Source organism: Ochotona princeps, chromosome 6 (assembly GCF_030435755.1).
Source record: "Ochotona princeps isolate mOchPri1 chromosome 6, mOchPri1.hap1, whole genome shotgun sequence".
Lineage (NCBI taxonomy): Eukaryota > Metazoa > Chordata > Mammalia > Lagomorpha > Ochotonidae > Ochotona > Ochotona princeps.
In genome coordinates, this window is record NC_080837.1 from 62,789,361 (window position 1) to 62,800,740 (window position 11,380).

Sequence of the window (11,380 nt, forward strand, 5' to 3'; positions counted from 1 at the left end):
CACATAGGAGACGCTGAAGAAACTCCTCACTCCTGGCTTCAGATTGTCTCAGCTCTAGCTGTTGAGAACACTAGGAGAGGGAACTAGCAGCAGATTAAGATCTTTGTCTCTCCTCTCCATTAATCTAATTTATCTTTTCAATAAACACAACTGCTAAAAAAAAGTAGTATTTAACAGGTTTGTAATTAATGCAAGTAGAAATACATCAGCATTAGAAGACACTTTATAGCAAATATCCATGTGAACTAGAACATTCTTAGTCATTTTGCTGTAAGAAAACAGTCTGAAGGTAAATTTCCAAATGAACTTCTGAATTTTCTTACTGCCTTATCAAAACTACTTGTGTCCCTTTGAAACAGCTTTTGTGTCAGATTTTGTGCTACTTAAACTGGATAGCAATAGTCATAACTGAACATTAAAATAAAAATTCTTTCAAGGTAACCTGATGATGATTAAATCAGGTAAATATAAAATGCTAGCTATTTATCAGGATATTGGCCATTTCTATAACATTTTCAGTACTTATTCATTTTAATAATAAAATACAGACTTTCAAAAAGATGTAACAGTACTTGACTATGCTCCATAAAATGCATATTTTTTTGTTTTCATTTTTCCCTATTCAAACTACAGCTAGGGGTTAAAACTTCATAAATCCATTTTAGAGATTACACTCCAGACTGAATGATAAGCATCCATTGTAGATTTATGATCATTAACTCCTACACTTATTATCCTTTACCATCTCATCCCATGTTGCTTGGCAAGCTTGAAAACTAGGTATCATAAAACAAAAATCATGAAGGATTGCACACATTTCTGAACAATGTCCCAGCTGTGCATTTTTCTCAGTCCATGAAACTGAAAACAGTCAAAACGAAGTTTATCATATATCCTGCTACAATAAAATTCTTCTCCTGACTTTCCCATTTCTTCTGATGGCACCATTATCCATCTAATCATCCATGCCAAAACACAAAATTTGCATTCATTTGACTCCTCCTTATCTTTAAATTATGCATATTTCAGGTTATATTTCCCATGGACAGGCCCTCCTAAAGGTCACTTGATCTTATCTCATTATTTCCAGCAATGTATTCAAGTTCCTCATTACCTCTCATCTTCTGTTTTGCAAAAGGAAATGCAACAGAATTGTTGCACAAATTCTACAGGACACACCTTGACCTTCTGATTACTAACTCACAGACTCCAACAGCTTCTTTTACTCCTAGGGTCCACATCAACATTTTCTCAGTGGCAGTGTTCCTCCTATGTTTCTCACTCTGGAAACTAAAACAATCTAAGGGGACTGAAAGCAGAAAACAGGCATTTGTCAGATAACCTACAGGAAAAGCAAGGAAAACCAATTACCAACTTCCCTTGGGGGAATTTATGTTGGACTTCCTCTCAAACCTTTTTCCATTTTAAAGTAATATCTTCACAATATGCATTCCTGGGAGGGGCAGGGAATCTAAGACAGTTTATTTCCCTCTTTCTACATCCTGTAAGCAAATAGGAGGACAAATAGGAACTATTGGAAACTTAACCTAAAACTGATTCATGAAGAAAAATCACAAGGAGAAAAGAATTTAAATGTAGCACTAACAGCAATGGATACCTGTGTAGATGATAAAATGTGTTCCATTCTGTACATCCTTTGAATAGCAGCGCTCCCCTCCCCCATTCCTGGTGGTAGTGTGCTCATGTTGATTCTGCTACCTATATTCTATCAATTTTGACCAATTTCCAAATATAGTTCTCAGGCTATGTTGCCAGTGAAGTGAGTCATGCAAAATACTGGTAATAAAAACATTTTAGACATTACTTAAGCAGGTCAGAATACTTATGATGCATGGTTGCAATCCACAGAGACAGAAGACAGGATTTCCTCAGAAATGTGTGGGCTATGATTTGATAAAATGAAATGTTACGTCAGGAGACAGAAAACCCTAAGGGTATTCAAAGATTACAACATGGCAGCATGGGGACAAGTAATTAAATAATCTGTGTTCAACAGAAAAAGAATTAGGAAAAATATTGGGAGTTCTGTTAGGCAACAGAAACACGAATCTTAGTAATGGGACAAAGAGCAGAAGATATGCATTTTCAATTAAAAGGATGACTCCTAATAATTTAAGCCAAAGTGACTGACAAGATCAATAAAATTCTTTCCTTTTCTAGGCACATAGCTAAAACTAATGTCAGAGTTTTATTCTTCATGTTATGTAATTACAAGACTAGTTGAATGCATGACTTATGTACTTTTTACATAAATGTAAATTCCAAGAACCCAAAATTAATTTCCAGTGTCCAGTGACCTTCCCTGCTCCGAAAAATATTGCCCTATCTACAGGGGATAAATTCTTTAGCAGAACAAATTAACTTTTCTCATCCATTTTCTCCTACAGACTTACACATCTGGATTCAAAACCCAAGAATCCCTTGAGGGTCATCTGCAAGTTAAAACATGAGTAAGAGGTAAGAGGAAAGAATTTTAGATTTTTACTAACCACCATCAGAGTAGATCTTGGAAGGATACATAAGAATATAGAACGTAATTTTCACTGAAGGAGAATTTTTAGGCACCATTTACCAGTGATTCTGCATTTGATACCATCATTTATAGACACAAAAATAATTTAAAATAAGCTCACAGCCCTTGTTTTAGCTTGGGGTAGCCCTGTATTTTTCGTGGACATCTAAAAAGTATACTAGTAGATGGGAGATTTATCTGTTTCTTAATTTTACAAGTAAATTGTATCAATGTTTTTAAACAGTAGCCAAGGCGTTTAATATTTCTCGGGAGATGACTTAAAATCATTAACTATTACATGAAAAGATGTGCAATATTAGCAGGTAACAGTAAATGCAAATAAAAACCACACTTCACCTGTTATAATGACCTGTGTAAGAAAGATGACAATAGGTGTTGGTTAAGGATATGGGGAAATGGAATACATGTGCATTGTCAGTAAGAATGCAAATCCGTGCAGACATTATGGAAAACAGCATGACTTTAGTTAAGAGTAGTGAATTCAGGATTATAACTGCTTTTGCTATGAGTTGGGGTAGGGGATAAGAAACAATGTGACATTATGTACATTTCAAGTTTCTCCTCCATAGTAACCGTTTTACTGCACGTTCACATGCACATTGGCATCTTTTATGTCTAAACATACATTTATGCATACACGATGTATCATACATGCATCTTATATCTTAAATGTACACAATAAAATTTAGCTTTTAAAAACACAACAAAGTACTTAACTTTTTAAAAATATGTTTTACAGTAAATAAGCTCAGATGATCATTCACCCATTGCAAATTATAAATAATAAAATCCAAAAAATTATTTAAGCATTTTACATTTAGAAACGAGTTATCAGGACCAGCATCGTAGCATAGTAGGAGGAGGTTCATGTGTCCCTGGCTGCTCCTCTTCTGATCCAGCTTCCTGCTAATGTGCATGGGAAGACAGTGGAGAATAACCTAAGTGCTTGCACCACTTGGACCCCTGCACCCACGTAAGAGATCCAGCAGACGCTCCTGGTGCCTGGCTTTATACTACACCAGTCCTGGATGTTGCAAACATTTCAAGGATGAACCAGAGGATGGAAGTCCTTTCTGTAGCTATGACTTTCAAATAAAAATAAAACTTTAAAAAAGAAATATAAGAATGGAAGAAAAACTTGAGGAAGAAAATATTATAGATGTCAGGTTAGAAAAACCTACTTACCATGGACATCTATATATTTATTTTTAAAATTTTTTTGGAGTGATGTTCAACATTCTAGATCTTGGTGTGAGTTCACATTGTTATCTTTAAGATGAACACCCTAGCCTATGATTAGTCACAGATTGCTTTACAAAACTTAGAGCCCAGAGAAAATAATACAAATAAAAAAAAAAAACTGGCATGGAGGTGAAACTCAATGCACTGGTCCGAGTAGCAGCTTCACTCAGCCACAACGGCTAAGACATCCAGTATAGACGGCACTATGGTTCCTGAGACAAATTTTTCTTACATCCTAATACGTTTTAATTTCCTACTGGTTCCACCTTGTTGATAAAGCTTACTCTCTCTACATTTTTTAATTGATATGATAGTTCACGAATCTTTACAACAAACTATTTTCTGCTTACGTTAACCACAATCACTTTTCAACATGTCACCAGCAAATATGGTTACTTCGAACTTCAATGCAGAATTTTCAGATTCACTGCATTGTACTTGAGGCGTTACATGTGCACTGAGGAAATCAATCTTTGATAAGGGAGCTTATCATTTTGCAAGTGTGTAGAAGATAAGTCAACATCATTCCAGATACTTAAAAAGGAAGAAACTAGAAACAGGGACAGTAGATTGTTTTGTTTATTCTACATAGTTTAATGGTCAGTTTTCTTTTTTTTTTAATTCATTAATTACATTGCATTATGTGTCACAGTTTCATAGGTACTGGGATTCTCCCCACCCCTCCCCAAACCCTCCCACCATGGTGGATTCCTCCACCTTGTTACATAACCACAGTTCAAGTTCAGTTGAGATTCCCTCATTGCAAGCATGTACCAAACAGAGTCCAGCATCTTATTGTCCAGTCAAGTTCAATGGCTTCTTAGGTATACCCTCTCTGGTCTGAAGACAGAGCCAGCAGAGTATCATCCCAGTCAATTAAAAGCTCCAACATACCATCAGTAAAAATTTACATCATTATGGAATTAATTGATATAGTAATGAGTAACCAATATGTTAAAAGTAAATGCGAGTTCTTAACCACCTTCTGTGACTACCTCATTGACATTTCAATTTTAGTTTATACACAACATATAACATACATAACATGTTATACATAACATCATATCATCTTAAATTAAGGCAAACATGTGGTATTTAACCTTTTGGGATTGGCTCATTTCCCTTAGCATTGTGGTTTCCAGTTCAGTCCATTTGGCCACGAAGAACTGCATTTTGTTTTTTTTAATAGCTGAGTAGTATTCCATGGAGTAGATGAACCATAGCTTTCTTATCCAATCCTCTGCTGATGGGCATTTTGGTTGCTTCCATGTTTTTGCAATTACTGATTGTGCTGCTATGAACATAGGAGTGCATGTTGGTTTCTCATAAAACAAGTGTTCTGGATATATTCCTAGGAGTGCTATTGCTGGATCATACGGTATGTTGAATTTGAGTTGTTTGAACGTTCTCCATACTGATTTCCATAGAAGCTGTACCAGCCTGCAGCCCCACCAGCAGTGGAGTAGGGTTCCCTTATCCCTGCAACCTCGCCAGCAAGTGTTGTCGGTGCGTTTATTTATGTGGGCCAGTCTTACTGGCGCCAGGTGGTACCTCATTGATGTTTTAATTTGGATTTCCCTTATTGCCAGGGAACTTGAGCATTTTTTCATATGTTTATTTGCCATTTGGGTTTGTTCCTTTGTGAAGTGTCTGCCCATTTCCCGTGCCCATTTCTTGAGTGGCTTAATGGTCAGTTTTCTATGCAGGAATGAACAGTACTTCCTTCAAGAGTACCCAGCAAGGGGCTGGTGACAAGGCTGAACAGGCTAATCTTCCACCCTGTGATGCCACCAGTAAGTGTCCTGGCTGCACTACTTCTGATCTAGCTCTACGCTTATGACATGAGAAAGCAGTGGAGGTGACCCAAGTCTTTGAAAGACAATCTATATCATTTTCTCTGTAAATCTGCTTTTCAAATAAGTAAATCTTTTTTAAAAAGTACCCAACAAAGATATAAACAAACTCATATAGGTAGGTGGTTTTAGCTATTCTACTCAAACAGTCAAAGGTTGGACGACAGCAAGAGAGTTGTGATGAGGAAGTTGATGATTTCAGCGAGACTCAGAAATAGTATTCCTAACATGTACTCGTCTCAGGAAAGTAGTTCTTACTTGGTGCTCTTTGTTCCTAGTGAGGAGATTATATTAGCAACAAATGGCAGGGCCTTTATTGTACAGTGCTGCAAGGGAACGTGATACGTGGTAGTCTACAAATACAGCATATATTTTCCTGAGTCTGTCATTTCTCTACCCAGAAACAATATATTTTTGCTCTTCATTCACAAAATAGATTTTGCGTGTGTGTTTGTTTTGAGCTTTTAGTACTTTGATGAAAACTACCATTAAGACTCCAGACTGCTTTAACACTGTGCCACCTGAAACCATCCCACAGCCTTCAAGTCCTCCAACCCAGGGCTGGGGCTCGCACCGAGCCACTCTCTGAAACCACACAAGGCATGGTAGGGGCAGCAGGAGCCTTGACCACATGTGGACATCAATATGTGGCCTTGATGCCCTGGGATGGCCCTGCCCTGGATCATGCAAGTTCAAAGGTCATCAGCCATTCAACCTCAAAGAGATCCTAGCATGCCTCTCCAGGCTGTGAGGTATGTGTCAGCTGAGATGGGGGTGTTGCCTCAAGCAGCTATTTGCTTCCCCCTGGCTCCACGCCCAACATCTGTCCTGGGTGGGAACACACCAGCTTCACAGATAAAAGCCACCTATGGTGCCAGAACCCTGTGTGGACACTAGTTCAAGTCCCAGCTGCTCCACTTCCCATCCAGCTGCCTGGTGAGAAAGCAGAGGACGGTTCAAGTCCTTGGGCTCCTGCACCCGCGTGGGAGACCGTGAAGAAGCTCCTGGCTCTGGCCTGGCACAGTCCCGCCTGGTACAGCCATTTGGGGAGTGAATCAGGAAACCAAAGTTCAATCTCTCCCTATCTAAATCTTTCAAATAAAAACCCTAGAACTGAAAATACGCCAAGACCCTGCACCAGGGACAGCTGCCACATCCTACAGAACAGTTCACGCATGCTGAAAACAGCAAAGTGGAGCAGTTTCACAGGCTAATCCACCACCTGCGAGCACCGGCATTCATCTGGGCATAGAATCCTGTCCCGGCAGCCTTGCTTCTCATCCAGCTCCCTGCTTGTGGCCTAGGAAAGCAGTCAAGGATGGTCCAAGGACTTGGCTCGTGCACTCATATGGGAGACCTAGAAGCAGCTCCTGGCTCCTAGTTTCAGATCAGCTCAGCTCCAGCTATTGCAGCCACTTGGGGAGTGAACAAGTGGATGCAATCTCTTTCCTTCTTTAAGTCTGCCTTTGCAGTAAAAATAAATCTAAAAGACAAACAAGCAGCAAACACAGAAGACAAGACTCCCAGAAAAGTCAGGGGGAGGAGGCCTTGCAGTGAGTAAGAGCCGAGAGCCATGGCAGACTGTACAGGCCGTCCACCAATACCTCCACCGGGCCCAGGTGGGCAGGAGCATGTGGCTTCTGATGCCAACAGCCTAAGTGGAGTGGAAGGTGGCCAAAGGCAACAGCACACAAATTGCTGGCTACTCCACCCAGACCCCTGGCTGGCAAGGCAGGCCACCACCAGGAGCCCCCACGCCCACGTCTCCATCAGATCCGCTCACACCAGAGTTCCCGGGGCTGAGCCTGCCCAGACCAGTGCAGGAAGCCAGCCCATGGGAGCCCACTCACGAGCCCACCTGCACTACTAAATCATCCCAGTGATTTGTGCTAGGATGAATAGTGCATCCCTGGTGAAGTAGCAGGCTAAAATCTATCGATCAGTAGTGGAAATCTATCAAGTCATGCAAGTACACTGTTGTATTGGTTAATCTGAAGTTATTCCTCTCACAATTAATAAAAATTAAGAGTGAGAAGCCTTGGTGTCAGGCCTTTTGGTTTAATCATTGTACACAGTCTAGAGAAGAGGCTAAATCCCAGCACATAAACCACCCAGGGCATATCAAAGCATGAACTTCATTTATTTTTTCATCTCCCTAGTAAATGAAAACTCTCCTGGGTTTGGTTGTCAAATAGGCCTGCAGGCGCACATACACAATTACTACTTGCACTTATGTGCAGTAAGTTAAAGACTGAAACCACAGTTCTCTAATGTGTATTTACTACCTCTAGTATTGTGTTAAATTTTAAGGGAGGAAAAAACAGCTTTCATTAGGAGTTGCTCTATAAAAGGTTCCTGAATAAATAAACAACCATTGTCAAAAAAATTTTAGATATGCTTTTTGGTTCATGAACAGTTACTAAACTTCCAGTTTTCATTAGCATCCATAATATAATCTATAGAAATCACTAAGTGATAGAACAATATGCCAGTTAAGAAGGTGTTCTGACAATATCCCAGAGAAACAATCTGAACAACTATTCATACACTAAATCACCGTTGGAACAGTCAAGGAAGCCAAATTGAGAGGCCACAGCATTCTGTATCAGTATTTATCTGGCTTAGATTTAATAAGAAGAAAAACATAATTAAGAAGGCAGAAAACAAAGAGTTGCTATGTCACTCCTCTTCTTGTTATAAGTATAGTTTGGAAAGATAGGCCTCTTTCTAGAAGGGGAGGAAGAGAGAATAAAGTCTACCTAGGCTTAAAAGTCAAACCAGATCTGCCATGGAGAAACAGAGTTCAGCAGTACCTCCCAGACTCTGTTCATGCACACACCAGTACTTGCAGATACAGTATTTGACCAAAAGACTGTCTCCAATAACCTTTTCCCCAACATTAGCAGTCAGGGGAACAAGAACCTAGCCACTAGAGGTTAAAACGGAAAACTAGACCTGGGTATATGCCTTGAAGCTCAGCACTAGGCCTTCCAGAGAAAGGTCTACTATCAGAAATCCCCCAATGTTGCCATTCCCATTTCAGTCCTCAGATATGAAATACAGACGTGCATCATTTGGAGACCTACACCCTAGTAAGACTTGGATGCAGCCTATATCATGATCTGGACTGTGCAGGCCTGGCATAAACCTGAGACTACATTAGACCTGGTAACTCTGGGACCCACCTCACTTCAGGTTGGCATTAGCATGCAGGGGATCTCTCCTCAGTCTTAAACACATAGGTGTACAACTTCAGTCACAGCAAAGTGGCAGGTGTGAACTCCTGACTTTAGTTTGAATATGAAGGCCCGTTCCACTTCAGTGAGATAAAAGAGACAAGTACTGCAATACCTAGTCTAGTCTACCCACACATCCCTCACCACCTCACCATCAAGGGTGTTTGCTGGCAACAAGACTATAGATACTGACTTCCATCAGCTTCTCCCACTATGCAGTTGCTCCTTCCCCCAGTTCCCAAACTGTACTCCTTAGAAGGAAGTCACTATCAGCAGCCAACACATTCTACCTCCTTAAGGGCAAAAGGACAAGATAAGTGATTCAGACAGAAAATGTTTATTTTCTACTTCCCTTTATGTATTATTCAACCCACAATCATGGGTATGTAGTTTATAGAAACTATATTTTTGCATGTATTCATATAAAACACAGAGAACAACATTTAACTAGTATAAAGGTTATTTCCTAGAAAATAATTCTCCAAATATATTCTAAATCCTTAAACCTGGGGTTATTTAGTTTCACAACTTGTGCCAAAAAAAAATTATCAAATGCACTGTTTGTTCTTTTACATTCTTTTTATTGCTTTCTTGTTAAGATTTATTTTATGTTTGCTGGAAAGGCAAAGTTATTACAGAGAGAAGGGGAGAGACATAAAAATCTCTCCCATCCACTGGTTCATTCCTCAAATAGCATCAGTGGCTGGAGCGGAGCCATTCCAAAGCCAGAAACCAAGAGCTTCTTCTGAGAAGTCTCCCACATAGGTTCGGGGGCCCAAGCACTGCAGCCACCCTCTGATACTTTCCCAGGTCATTAGCAAGAACCTGGACTACACACAGAGCAGCCGGAATCTGAACTGGATCCATATGGCATGGCACCACCATAGGCAAAAGCATAGCCTACAAGATATGCCCCTCTGTTAAATTTTTAATAAATAGTGAATAGATATATGCCTTTTTGATGTTTCAGGGTCCTCAACATGGTCAAAGTTTGTGAACAGAAGTAGGATAGTTATACAGACCAACAGACTTTCAAAATTCTTTAATGTGAGAAACAGGAAAATTGTTTAAAAACACTAATTATGACAAATATTATGGAGAAAAAGGATGATTCTGGAAAGATGTACATATGTTGTTTCAGAGGAATCCTAAGAGGACATCTGAGTCAACAGTTCGATGAAGGCATGAGAATATCATCATCAGACCCACTCCCTCAGTCTGCCCTAGGTCTGTTCTGTACTTCAGTCATTCTGATCTAGGTATGAATAAGGAAAAGACTCCCCCTTTTAGGCCTGCCTACCCTATACTACAGTCTTCTTATAAGCAGGCTCTCCAGCAGCTAGTATGCCCTGTAATAATGATCTCCCATTAGATGGGCTAACTGCAATTCTACCTTTTTTTCTATTTGACCTAAACCACTAGGTCTAATACGGCCTCCTTCACTTGTTGCTGTAGCACATGATTAACTCGTTTCCTAAATCCACAGGTGTTTAGTGTTCTCATCAGCTATACCAAATTCTCCTGTTAAGTATAAGCCATAAGACAATTTTAATGCCTTTTTGAAACATTTAAAGAATTTTATACATGTCTGGATCCTGACTGCTACAGAAAGTAAGACAGTATGATTCATGGCCTTCTAGGTAATGACAGATCATCCTGAACAAGGAAACATTAAATCCAACAGTATGGGAAGCTTCCTACTGTTCAAGAGCCAGCAACAGCTACCACCAAGAGGGAGATAGGAGTACAGAGATGGTGAAGGGATGGTCGGAGAAAAATGAAGGCTGAGGTTGAAGTAAATCTTCTACAGTGTAGGAGACCATTTTTATGATTTTAGCTTAAAGCAGACAGGAAGCTTTATAACTGATGAGTAAAATTATTTAATTTTTACTGTAATATAATAATTTCTTCTTGGAAAGTATACTGGCAGAAGCAGCAAGATAAGTAAAAAGTAAGGAACTACATTGACAAGAAAAGGTTGTGACAGGAAAGTAGCACTGGCTTTTGAGAGAAGTAATGAAATTGTGGATTTTAACATCATAGAATTAAGATAAACTGCACTTGCTAACCATAAAGGACACATTACATTTCAAAGGTATACTATACACTTATTGGAAATGTAGGACATATGAGTTACAGAATTAAAAGTCACTCTGGTTGTTTCAGTCCTCTAGTATTTGTATTCACATGTAGAGTAAAACACTGAGTTTTTATCTTGGACTCAGGCTCCCTCTAAAAGCATCCCAAATTCTACATCTCATTCTCACTTGCTGTGATCCCTACCCTGGTCTTTTTGGTATGTATTACTATGGGAGTCAAATGCTACCAATAACATGGAAACATGTCTAGAATTCTCCATCACATTCAGGTCTCTGTTCAGATGCCATCTCTTCAGGCAACTCAACCTGGACTATCAAACTCTGACACTTCGGTTGCTTTATTCTCTTCATGATATTTATCACTAATTGGGAATGTATGCTACATATGTTCTGACA